This window comes from Ambystoma mexicanum, chromosome 6p (assembly GCF_040938575.1).
Source record: "Ambystoma mexicanum isolate Mex_15411 chromosome 6p, UKY_AmexF1_1, whole genome shotgun sequence".
In the NCBI taxonomy this organism is placed as follows: domain Eukaryota; kingdom Metazoa; phylum Chordata; class Amphibia; order Caudata; family Ambystomatidae; genus Ambystoma; species Ambystoma mexicanum.
In genome coordinates this window covers 919923777-919934090 of record NC_090935.1, presented here as the reverse complement: position 1 = coordinate 919934090, position 10314 = coordinate 919923777, and positions in this window count along the sequence as shown.

Here is a 10314-nt window from a genome sequence, read left to right as displayed (position 1 = left end):
TCTCTGGCTGGGGTTGCCAGTGGTCTCAGATGTTGTTTCCCACAACATTACAACCCCTGAGGCAGGTGTGGGTGGGCAACTGGGTCCTGGTGCTGGGCTGTGGAGCGATGGAACTGCAGTCGGGAGTCTTCTGTTCCAGCACGGGTGGTCACAGCAACTGGACCCCTGCAGGTGGCTGACGTGCAGGCACCAAATAGCAGGGCACGTGGCCAGCAGGCAGGCAGGCAGCATCAGATGGCTGGTGGGAGTCAGCTCAGGGCTCTGGGGGGCAGGAAAATGGCCTTCTGGGCAGGAGCGTGGTCTTCCATGTGTTGTCGCGTGGCCAGCTTGATAGGAGTGATTTGGCACGTGAAAAAACAGCACGTCAGCATGTAATTCGAGGAAAGGGTCTTAGCACGTATGTAATTTAACACGCGCAGGCGTTTCCCTCGGCACAGGTGCATAGTGATTCAGCACATGAAAAAGCTGCACATCTTCGTGTTAATGCGTGTAATTCGAGTAAAGGGCCTAAGCGAGTAAGTGACGTGACATGTGCAGGCTTTTCCCTCGGCACGGATTAAAGGTGAGCGGGGCCAGCAGTTCACTGTACGTGCTTTTCATGGAGACCGACGCATCTGTTGCTACTTCTGGTTGTTTCAAGCGCCATCACTACTTCACAGTGGATCAAGGACATATCTCTTCTTTTGGCAGGGGTATTGGCTACGCATGTTTTTCATTACCAACCTAGTCAGATGGTGAGTCGCGCACGCTATTTTTCCCACTGCGGGTCCCCCTGTGTATCGCGTACCCGTTTTCGAGGTAATAGTAGCCTGCGTATGCCACACGTACGTGTTTTTCGTGTTCCTGGGGGCCACAGCGTACTGCGGGAGGTTAATTCTACACATGTGGTCTACCGGGGGTTGTGTGCACAGTTTTACTGCAGTTCTGGGGTGCCTGAGCATTGCGTGACCCGTCACTTCATCACCAGGATCCCAAACAGCCTTGCAGGCGCACAAGGGTGCTGTTAACATCTAGTAACCTACCCCCTTCAACCCAATTGCCCAGAACAATTGTCGTGTACAGCTCCCATTGGCACTACTACATCTGTGCCATGGTTGGGAGGCCACAAAAGGTGAGGGGTGCCTCACCTGGGCATCCTGCACGTGGCGGGCATGGTCAGGGACGTGGCCGGGGTGATCAGGGAGAAGCGTGACTCAAGGGTGTCCAGGGTGGCTGCCGAGGGGGAAGAGGCAGGATGTTCTGCCATGTGTTGGTGCAGTCATACCACCACCCCCTGGAGTTCCGGGAGATGCAGCTCTTGCGTCTGGCACTGGCACCCATTTGACCCGGCAGTCCGTTTCATCGACTGCCAAGGGCCCAAGGGTAGTAGTAGCTGCCGGTGCAGCTGTGGCCACCACCACCCAGGCTCAGGGTAAGCCAGCGCATGTTGCGTTGGCACCTGAAGAGTCCCAGGATGATTTCCAGAAGGTCAGGAGACACGTGGTAAGTGCACACAGGGATGCCCTGACCAAGGCACATGTCCCTGGGCAGTATTGTCATCTGCTGCCCTGAGCAGCCGGGTGTTGGCAAGTGCTTGGGCAGATGCAGCCGACACCAACCCGGCTGTGAGTCTACCATCCAGGACAATCCCGGTCAATGACCTTGGCACAGCGGATGTTGCTGCACAAGGTCCAGTCAAGGGCACCCAGCAGCCACTGACGCAAGTCAGGGCTTCCGTCTTACTTCCACCTGCCACTCCCTCCGTTCAATCCATCAGCGCCACTGCCCCTACGGATCAGGACGGCATTTGCCAGTCAGGATCCAGATCACTGCCCAAGAGGAGGAAGGTTGCACCTGCAAAAGAGGCTGGGACCCCAGACATCCGGCACGTTGAGGAAGAAGCCTTTCGGCAAGGAAGAACTGGACTTCCTTGTGGGCTATGTGTCGGAACACGAACATGATATGCTAGAGGGCCCGAATTGTCACACTACGGATGCCCAGTGTTGGGACCACTGGAAGCATGTTGTTAAGAGTGTTAGTGCATTCAGACATGAGGTTCGCACAGCTCAGGAGTGCAAAAAGCGTTGGGATGACCTCCGACTCTGTGCTAAGCTAAAGTGTGCCTCCAATTATGCCATGACTGGGGTGACTGGCGGTGGGCCACCATGTCGGGAAGAAAAAAGTCACTCCGCAAGAGTTGATCGCTGTGGAGTTCATACCGGCACAATTGGTCGAAGGAGTGGGAGAGATGCTGGATTTTGATTCCCCGTCCAGTGAATGTTGTTGCTTGTTTGTCCAGCCCATGTGTGGTTTGCTTGTGCGATGTGTTGTGCTTGACTGCCAATACATGCTATGTGCACATGGTTCTCATGTGCGAGTCATGCCATGCTTCACTGATGCCTGCCTGCTGTGCAGCATGCTGGACATGTAGTTCAGACAGGGACTGTCCTCATCACCACACTTGCACCCTACTCACATGCTAGTCACCCGGCTACCCCTCCGGTCCATGTTCCAGCTCACTGGCCTTCCTGCATGTAGCCTGGGGTGTCTTTCCACTCAGCACTCGGACTATGTCATCGCATGACAGACGTGCATGTGTGTTCTTCCTGCATGTGGGTACCCCACATAGGCATGCTCCCTTGCCACTCCACCCCCTGCACCACTTTTACACCATTGCACTGGTGGGTAACATGTTGGACTACTGCAATAGCCTGTTCAACGCTCCTGTGTACATGCACACTTCCCCCTGTCAACCTGCCAGACACATACTGTGGGGTACATCCTATGTCCTTGATGCAGGGTGTCTCACTCGGACTGTGCAGATGACAGCTGCTCCGCAGGGACATAAGTGCACATTCATGCTCCATGTGCATTCCATGAATAGCCCCTATGTGTCCATGGCATTTGATCATCCATTCCATGCTCACTGTGGCTCAGTCCAGCATCATGCACATGTTTAGGGTGCCATAGTCTGTGTGGGGCACAGGCCTCCCCCTGTCTCAGGACCCCTGACTCTGTCAAACTGGTGTAGTGCCTTCTGCCCAAATGGGTGTACTTCAGAGGGTTCATCATATGTCCTGCTCACTGTCCCATTCTCATCGGCTGTGTTGTCAGTTGACTCAGATGATGCAATTGACACAACTCAACACTGTCTGCCAATACACAGTTATCTGGTCAACCTTTCACTGTCATGCAATGCCTCCCTGCATTTTCACTAATGGGGGGGGGGGCGCCTGTATCCAAGCAACCCATTGCATGCACATTGCACGTGATGCCTGACCTTGCACTTACACTGAACTTGTTGATGTAGATAGTCAGTAACGTGCACATGCTATGCAGTGCACCAACCCACTTCTGAGCCATGTTACACTGTTCTACATGCCTACTCACTGCTGCAATGTCAAAGTGACCTGGCATGTATGGTCAGATTGTCATCCCTTCACTGTCATGAAAGGCACAGGCACAGGTGCATCCTGTGACACATATGCTCAGTATTGAAAGACCGCAGTGGGGGTTTTGCAAAGTTGATAGGTCAATCTGCGGCCTATACTAACCGGTATAGGCCGCAGATTAACTGTAGCCTGCCAATCGGATTGTAATGACTGTGGTGCTGCCTGCACGTGTGTATGTGTACACTTTCACATACATCAAAGCAAGCAGCGTTGTAGCTGCTTGCTTTGCTGTATTGGTTGCTGTTCATGATCACAATACGGGTGTATAGGGATAAAGGTGTTTTTGAACACTTTCACATGGACATATGCATGCAGCTTCAATGTTGTGTAGTGCAACATTGCGGCTACTCACTTATGTGTGTGTGAAAGTGTTGATTTACACATGTGTCTTCTGAGGCTTTTTTGTTGACTGACTAATATGTAGTTGATTGACATTAATGCTGATGAAATGTCAGCATTGCGCCCATTATGTTCAACTGGCACAATCCTGAAGGTGCACTTTCGTGCAGTATGTGTACGGCCAGGCCCATTTAGCTAATCTGGTGGTGCCTTTGATTTGACACCCTGAATAATGGTTTAGGGCTCATTCATAGCACAATGTGCTCAATCAGGCCCTGAGGGGTGTTCTGGAGGCTTCATGGCCGCCAGCTCGGATCGTACTGGGCGTTATGGTCCCTCATGCCTGGTTGCAGGCCCTCGCTTTGCTTGGGACATTCACCACGTCTACATGGCCCTTGACACCCGGTACGGGCCGAGCTGCAGATGGATGAAGCAATATTGGTGATGATGATTTAGCGATGCATGAGTACCTGCATATTATGTGATTCATGGTGTGTTTGGATTCACTTGCAGCTGTGGCCATTTGGCAGTTCAGACATGCTTATGGTATGTGCCATCTCTTTGTTGCCATCTGTCATTTCTGCCTGTGACATGTGTCTGACAGAGGTGGTGTGTGATGGAGGTGATATACTACATTCAGTACATGTGTAGGCTTCGCTATTTACACACATCCATTTCTGTTTTTGGGATGTGTTTACATATCGATGCCACTGGATGCATGCCGGAATTTCATTTGTGTGTGACATGTCTGCTTCATGTGTTGGCTGTCGATGTGATGTCTATGTGTGTGTGCGTTATGTGCATCTGACATGTGTATTCATGTTTGTTTTTTCAACATTACAGATGATGACGCAATGGAGCCAGAGGATGGTGATGTCAGTTCTGACACGGGGTTGCTAATACATCAGCAACCCGGCATAAGTGGGGTTGTGGGGTGGTAGGCCACAAGAACCCACTTGTGCCGGAGACCATCGTGTCCAGGGCTGGCAATGGGTCTAGCTCAGATGATCACTCTGACAACAATGTTGAGTTGGATGCGCATCATGTCCATTCGTCAATGGTAAGTGATTCTGATGTGGACGATCCTCTGTCCGTGACACCTGCACTGAGGGGCCAGACGGTGTTGGAACCTCCGCCTGTGGTGGATCGGGACACACGGTCATACTCTACACCAGTTGCTGATGTGCCTGGAGCATCATGTGAACGGAGGAATGTAGTCCTGCAGCCGCGGGTGGTACCAACCCAGCGAGGACCATGGCTCCTTCGGCCCTGCGCGTGTCAAGCCCAGCAATGTGGTGGCTGTGTGCCACCTGGGTATACTGAGTGGGGGCAAGCCATGTGTGCCAATTCAGAATAACAGGGGGCAGCAATTGATTAGATCGCTCAGAGCTTAGAACGTGTGGCCCAATCTGTGCTCCACCCTGCTAGGCAGGTGGATCTCCAGCAGCGGGCAGCACAGTCCATGGCCCGCTCGCTCAGGATGGGCATGGCGGCCTCAGACAGGGCACGCCGGGCTGAAATGGTGTCTCTGCGTCAAGCATTTGCTGCTCACGCAGAGGCAAACAGGAAGGCCCTGAGGAATGACCATCAATCCCTCAGATCTACTCTGGGTGTGCTCAACATGTCCCAGAAGGAGCGGACAGAGGAGAGGTTGGAGCAGCTTGAGAATACCATCTCGGCTGAGCTACGTGCATGTTGGGAGGTGCTCCGGATGTCATGCGAGGCCATGCAGGAAGAACTCTGTGTTACACGTGCTACCTTGCAAGAGGAAGCACGCGTATCACGTGAGGTGCTGCATGCTGACCTACGTGTCATCGCCGCACAATACCAGGCTTACCAGTCCAACAGACTTACTGTCGACGAGAGGCAAGCTGTGCATAGGCGTGGTCAGGGTATTGTGCCACGTCCACCTTCTGCTTTCCATCCATAGGGTGATTTGGACGATGACTTATCTCCCACACAGGTCGGGCCGTGCAGGCGTTGAGCCCATGGAGGTTTTTTTTTATCTCAACATCATCGCATGTGGGTGTTGAGGTGCACCCTGTATCTGCCCCCTCTTGGCTGCCCCTCCAGGTTGTATGTGGCCATTTTATATTTTATAGTTAGTTTAATTAGTTAATATAGTTTAAAATTGTTTGTCTGTTGTGCATTCATGTGACGGTGTGGTGCTTTGTGGCTTTTGAAAGCATCCACTGTCTGTTCCAGCTGGGCTCATTCAAGCTTGTCTCGTGTATGTGTTTGCGGCTTGGGGTCCTGACACATATGCCACTCCTGCTTCCGCTATCCATGGGCTCCCAAGGATGGTTCGGTGTGACAACCATTTACACAAGGGCATTGGACTTTCATCATATCTGTGGCCTGTCTGCTGCTGTACTACTTGTGTTAACACCCCTAGTGGGGATTACGGATGTTATTTCCACGGCATGTCTGCTATCAATTTTGGTGAGTACATTATTGAACTGTCCATTTGTAGATGTTATTTGTGATGTATGTTCTTTTCTTGCCTGTATACGTTCTTGGTGCACTTCATGCTGTAGATGGTAGTCTGCACCCTTTCGCTGTCAAAGTCACACTGATGGTGGTAGGGGGCCGGATATTGACAATGTCAAGTTGGTACATGTTGAGTTCAGCCCCTGGGGATTGTGGCAAAGGAGGATGCATTAGGAATGTGACCCAAGAGGCACAACTCATGGTCCAGTCCTCACCTGAGATGTCCTCCTATACTACTACTATGCTCCGTTCAGTTTGGACGGCACGTTGTTTCTGGCTTCCCTCTTGGACTGTGATGCTGCCTGACGGCACAGTTTTCCTACTGGACTACTGCTCTTTTACTTGTTTTTCACACTCTAGTGCCTTTAGTCCCTGTTCTTCTTCCTGATACTGTCCTTGTTGCAGATCTGTCCACCTGTCTCTCGGGCTGTTATTTCCACATACTCTTACACTGCCTCGGTTTGCCTCAGTACACTTCTGTTCAACAGCATCTTTCTGTCGCTCCTCCTGTCTTTCATCTATTACATCCATGCCTTTATGTTGCCCGTTGGCTTTTACCAATGCTATTCAACTGTTGTGGCTCTTAACTTGCTGTCAGCTGTTTCTGGCTATCTCACATTCTCTGTGCCTTTCCAGACTCGTGCTGTCTCTACCTTTCTTTGCTCACACTATCAAGGATTGTTTGGGTTTCAGCTCAACCATCCAGTTGTGCCAGCCTCCTTGGTTATTTTGGACTCAAGTTCCAGCTCTACCTGTCAGGGTACAGAACCTGGGGATGTGTGGGAGGAGGTCAGATGTAGGTATCAGACATGGCCCAGTGACAAGCAGCATGAAGACACTCACACAGGAAACTTTCCAGCCTTATTAAAAGCTTGTATGTCCTTTCTGCAGGAAAAGGAGCCTCCAGACTAACTTTCCCAGCAGACTCCAGGCCAAGAACCACGGAACCCTGGCCATGTGCACATGCAGACGCACAGGGCTTGTGCGCAGACGTCCGGCAGAAGCAGACGTGTTTCCAGGAGCTACGAGCAAGGTGAGCAGCACTAGGGGCCACGCCCCAGCCGACCTTCCTCCAGGCCCCTCGCACATGCAAGATAAGTAGTGCCAGTGCTGGGGAGCTTAGCCAGGCATTGGGGAGGATGCGCACAGTACAGCTAAGCCGCACTCAGGAGCAAATGCCAAGAAGCTTTCCAAGTTGTCAGGGGCACACGCAGAGGGCGTCGCCCATATCCTCGAGTCCCCCCTGCTCCATAGAAGCTAAGTTATTAGTGCAGGAGTGTTCCTAGCCACAAACGAATACAGTGCAAGGTGGGGGGCACCCAGTGACGCACAAACTCTAGTGCAGTGCATATCATTAGCATATGCAATTAGCTACATGCGCTGCCTATAGAAAGCTGCGGCTGGCAGAACGCAACTTGTACTGAAGTCACACCTCACAACACGCATCTAGCAGCACATCCAAGGCAAATTCTATCATGTGTGATTCTTAACACATAGTCTTCCATTTAACGCGGGGCCACGTGTATAAACCATCACGGGGCAAGCAAAACTATACGAACAAAGCAGCAGACAAGAATGCTTGTTTGGGGAGGAGTCACTAAGTTCAAGGCATGAATGGTGTTATGTGTGTGTGGGGAAAACACACACAGAATAGTAACTCACGCTCTCTTTACAGCATTGAACTGCTCCTGTTACCGGATCTGAGAGTACGCAGGCAGGAGACCAGCACTCACCCCAGAGATAAGTCTCTCTTTTGCTTGCCTTGGAGCCATTTTGTAGAATGTGCATGAAGTAAATGGTTTCTATGATTGAGTATGTGTAATTGTCAATAGTTGTATTTTGTATTTTCACTACTTTCCCTTGCCCTCTTCTGACCCTCTTTCCGGTTATCCTAAATACTGATGCTTATCTAACAAATGGATCCCTAACTCTCTTTCCCCGCTGGGGTCTCGGAAGCCTGTGTAAGTTTTACCTTGCAGGCACCCAGACCGCGGAGGGGGTGGTTGGTTTGTGCTACTCCTGCACCTGGAGACGGAGCTGTGACACTACCCTTCAGTTGTTGCATGCTCATTGATTGTTGTGTACTGAAATTGCTCCCCATCCTGTTGAACCATTGTTCAACTGTGCTACCTTGGTAGTTATTCTATCATTCTGCTTGGACATGTGCTTGGCCATATTCAGCGACTTCAAGTCATCTACTGGAGATTCATCCAGGTTTTTTTTGTGGCTACAGGCTTTTTCTCCGGTTTGGGGGTTTGGCTCCTTGGAGTTCTTTGCGATTTGGTTTTTTACCAGTCAATGTGGCCTCTGAGGGGGCTGGACCCTATTTACATGAAAGGTGGAACAAGGAAACCAAGGGGTAAGGGGATCCTGAAGCCAGGTAGACTAGAAGGAAGAAGCCAACGGACCCCAGACACAGTTTTTCTGAAGGTCATGGTGATGAGTAAATGAGGGAGGGCCTTTTCTTGTCATACAGTACGCTTGGGCTACAGTGTTTGGGCACTCTCTGACATTGTCATTGTGGGGTACTATGTACATGATGTGTTCTGCTGGTCGAAGGCTGTTCCTGTGTTGTGTATACTTTTCAGGTGTCAGGGGATTGTTGTGATTTGTCATACTAGGATGTACACATGGCCAATGTTCACATGTGATGTGTACAGGACACAGAGGGTCGCTAGATTTCACATGCATGTATTGAGTGCATGTCCCTACTGACACACACACTTACACAATGCTCTACCACACATACAACCACCCTTCCATGCCCACACGTGCACACAGATTGCCTTCTCTGGCATGCTGTGTCCCTGCAGCGCATTTGGGGATCGTGTACATGCATCAATAGGTTATTTTTGTTGCTTGTCCTTTTTATATGATGCTCAAGGTGTATCCCCAACACAATGGCTGCTCACTGTGCTGTGTGCTGAGCAGTGTGTTGCAGGAGTCAGACACAGCACACGGGTTTGGGATTTGTGGATTTGGCTTGGCCAATGTGCATGCTAACAGGCATTCTGTCTTTTGTTCATGGTACCGTTGGTGGCATGCATTGGTGTATGACTTTGTATGTGTGGGAGGTTGTTGGTCAGTTATTTAATCTGATTACATGTCAGGTGTGATTGTCTCAGGCCTCTTTCCATTTATCGCATGTCACTTCGTATCTAATTGGTCATGTGTTGTGCTTTTGGTTTGCTCTTTTGCTGATGCATGCCATGTCATTGTGTGGCAGACAAGGGTGATGTGGGTTGGGAGGGTTTGGGTGACATACCACTGATTGTCATGGCCTGTTTTGCAGGGGGGTGGTGTGATATACACCTTGCATGCGTTCCTTTTGGTCACACAGGATTGGTTATGTTTAAGTAGCTAGGGATGCACACAATGTAGCACTTCCGTAGCAACATTCTCAGGCTGGTAAGGTTGTGACAGTTGACTGTCTCTTTGCCATCATCGATTGTCACCTGGTATGTGCCAGGCCTGTGTGCACTCCACAGGGGTGGGAGTTTAGGTGAAAAATGTAGAACAAGCTTGGTCCGGGCTGCCTCACCACGTGCCTTTTCCCCTCCCATGGGCAGCGCCTGTGCCTGTGGTTGGGGATGTGGGGGCACCACCATGTCCACCGGATTGCCCTGCCGTGTTGCAACATTGTGCAGGACACATGCTGCCACAATGATCCTGCACACTACTGGGGGTGCATATAGTAGCTGCCCACCGGAGCAGTCAAGGGAGCGGAAGCGTGACTTGAGCACTCCGAATGTGCGTTCCACTATGCCCCTGGTTGCAATATGGGCAGCGTTGTATATTACCTGGGGTGGTGTGGTGGGGTTCCGTGTTGGCATCATCATGTGGTTGCTCAGAGGGTAGGCACTGTCCCCTGGGGAGGTGAGGGTGGTTGTCATTAGTTGGGTTTGTGTATTTGTCTGTGTGTGACATGCATGCATGCATGTGCACAGACATTTGTACTCACCAATGAGCCATGTGTCGTCATGCTTCCCAGCCTCCAGGTCCCTGCTCAGGGCGGACATTCTGTGTATGAAACTGTCATGGGTAGACCCAGGAT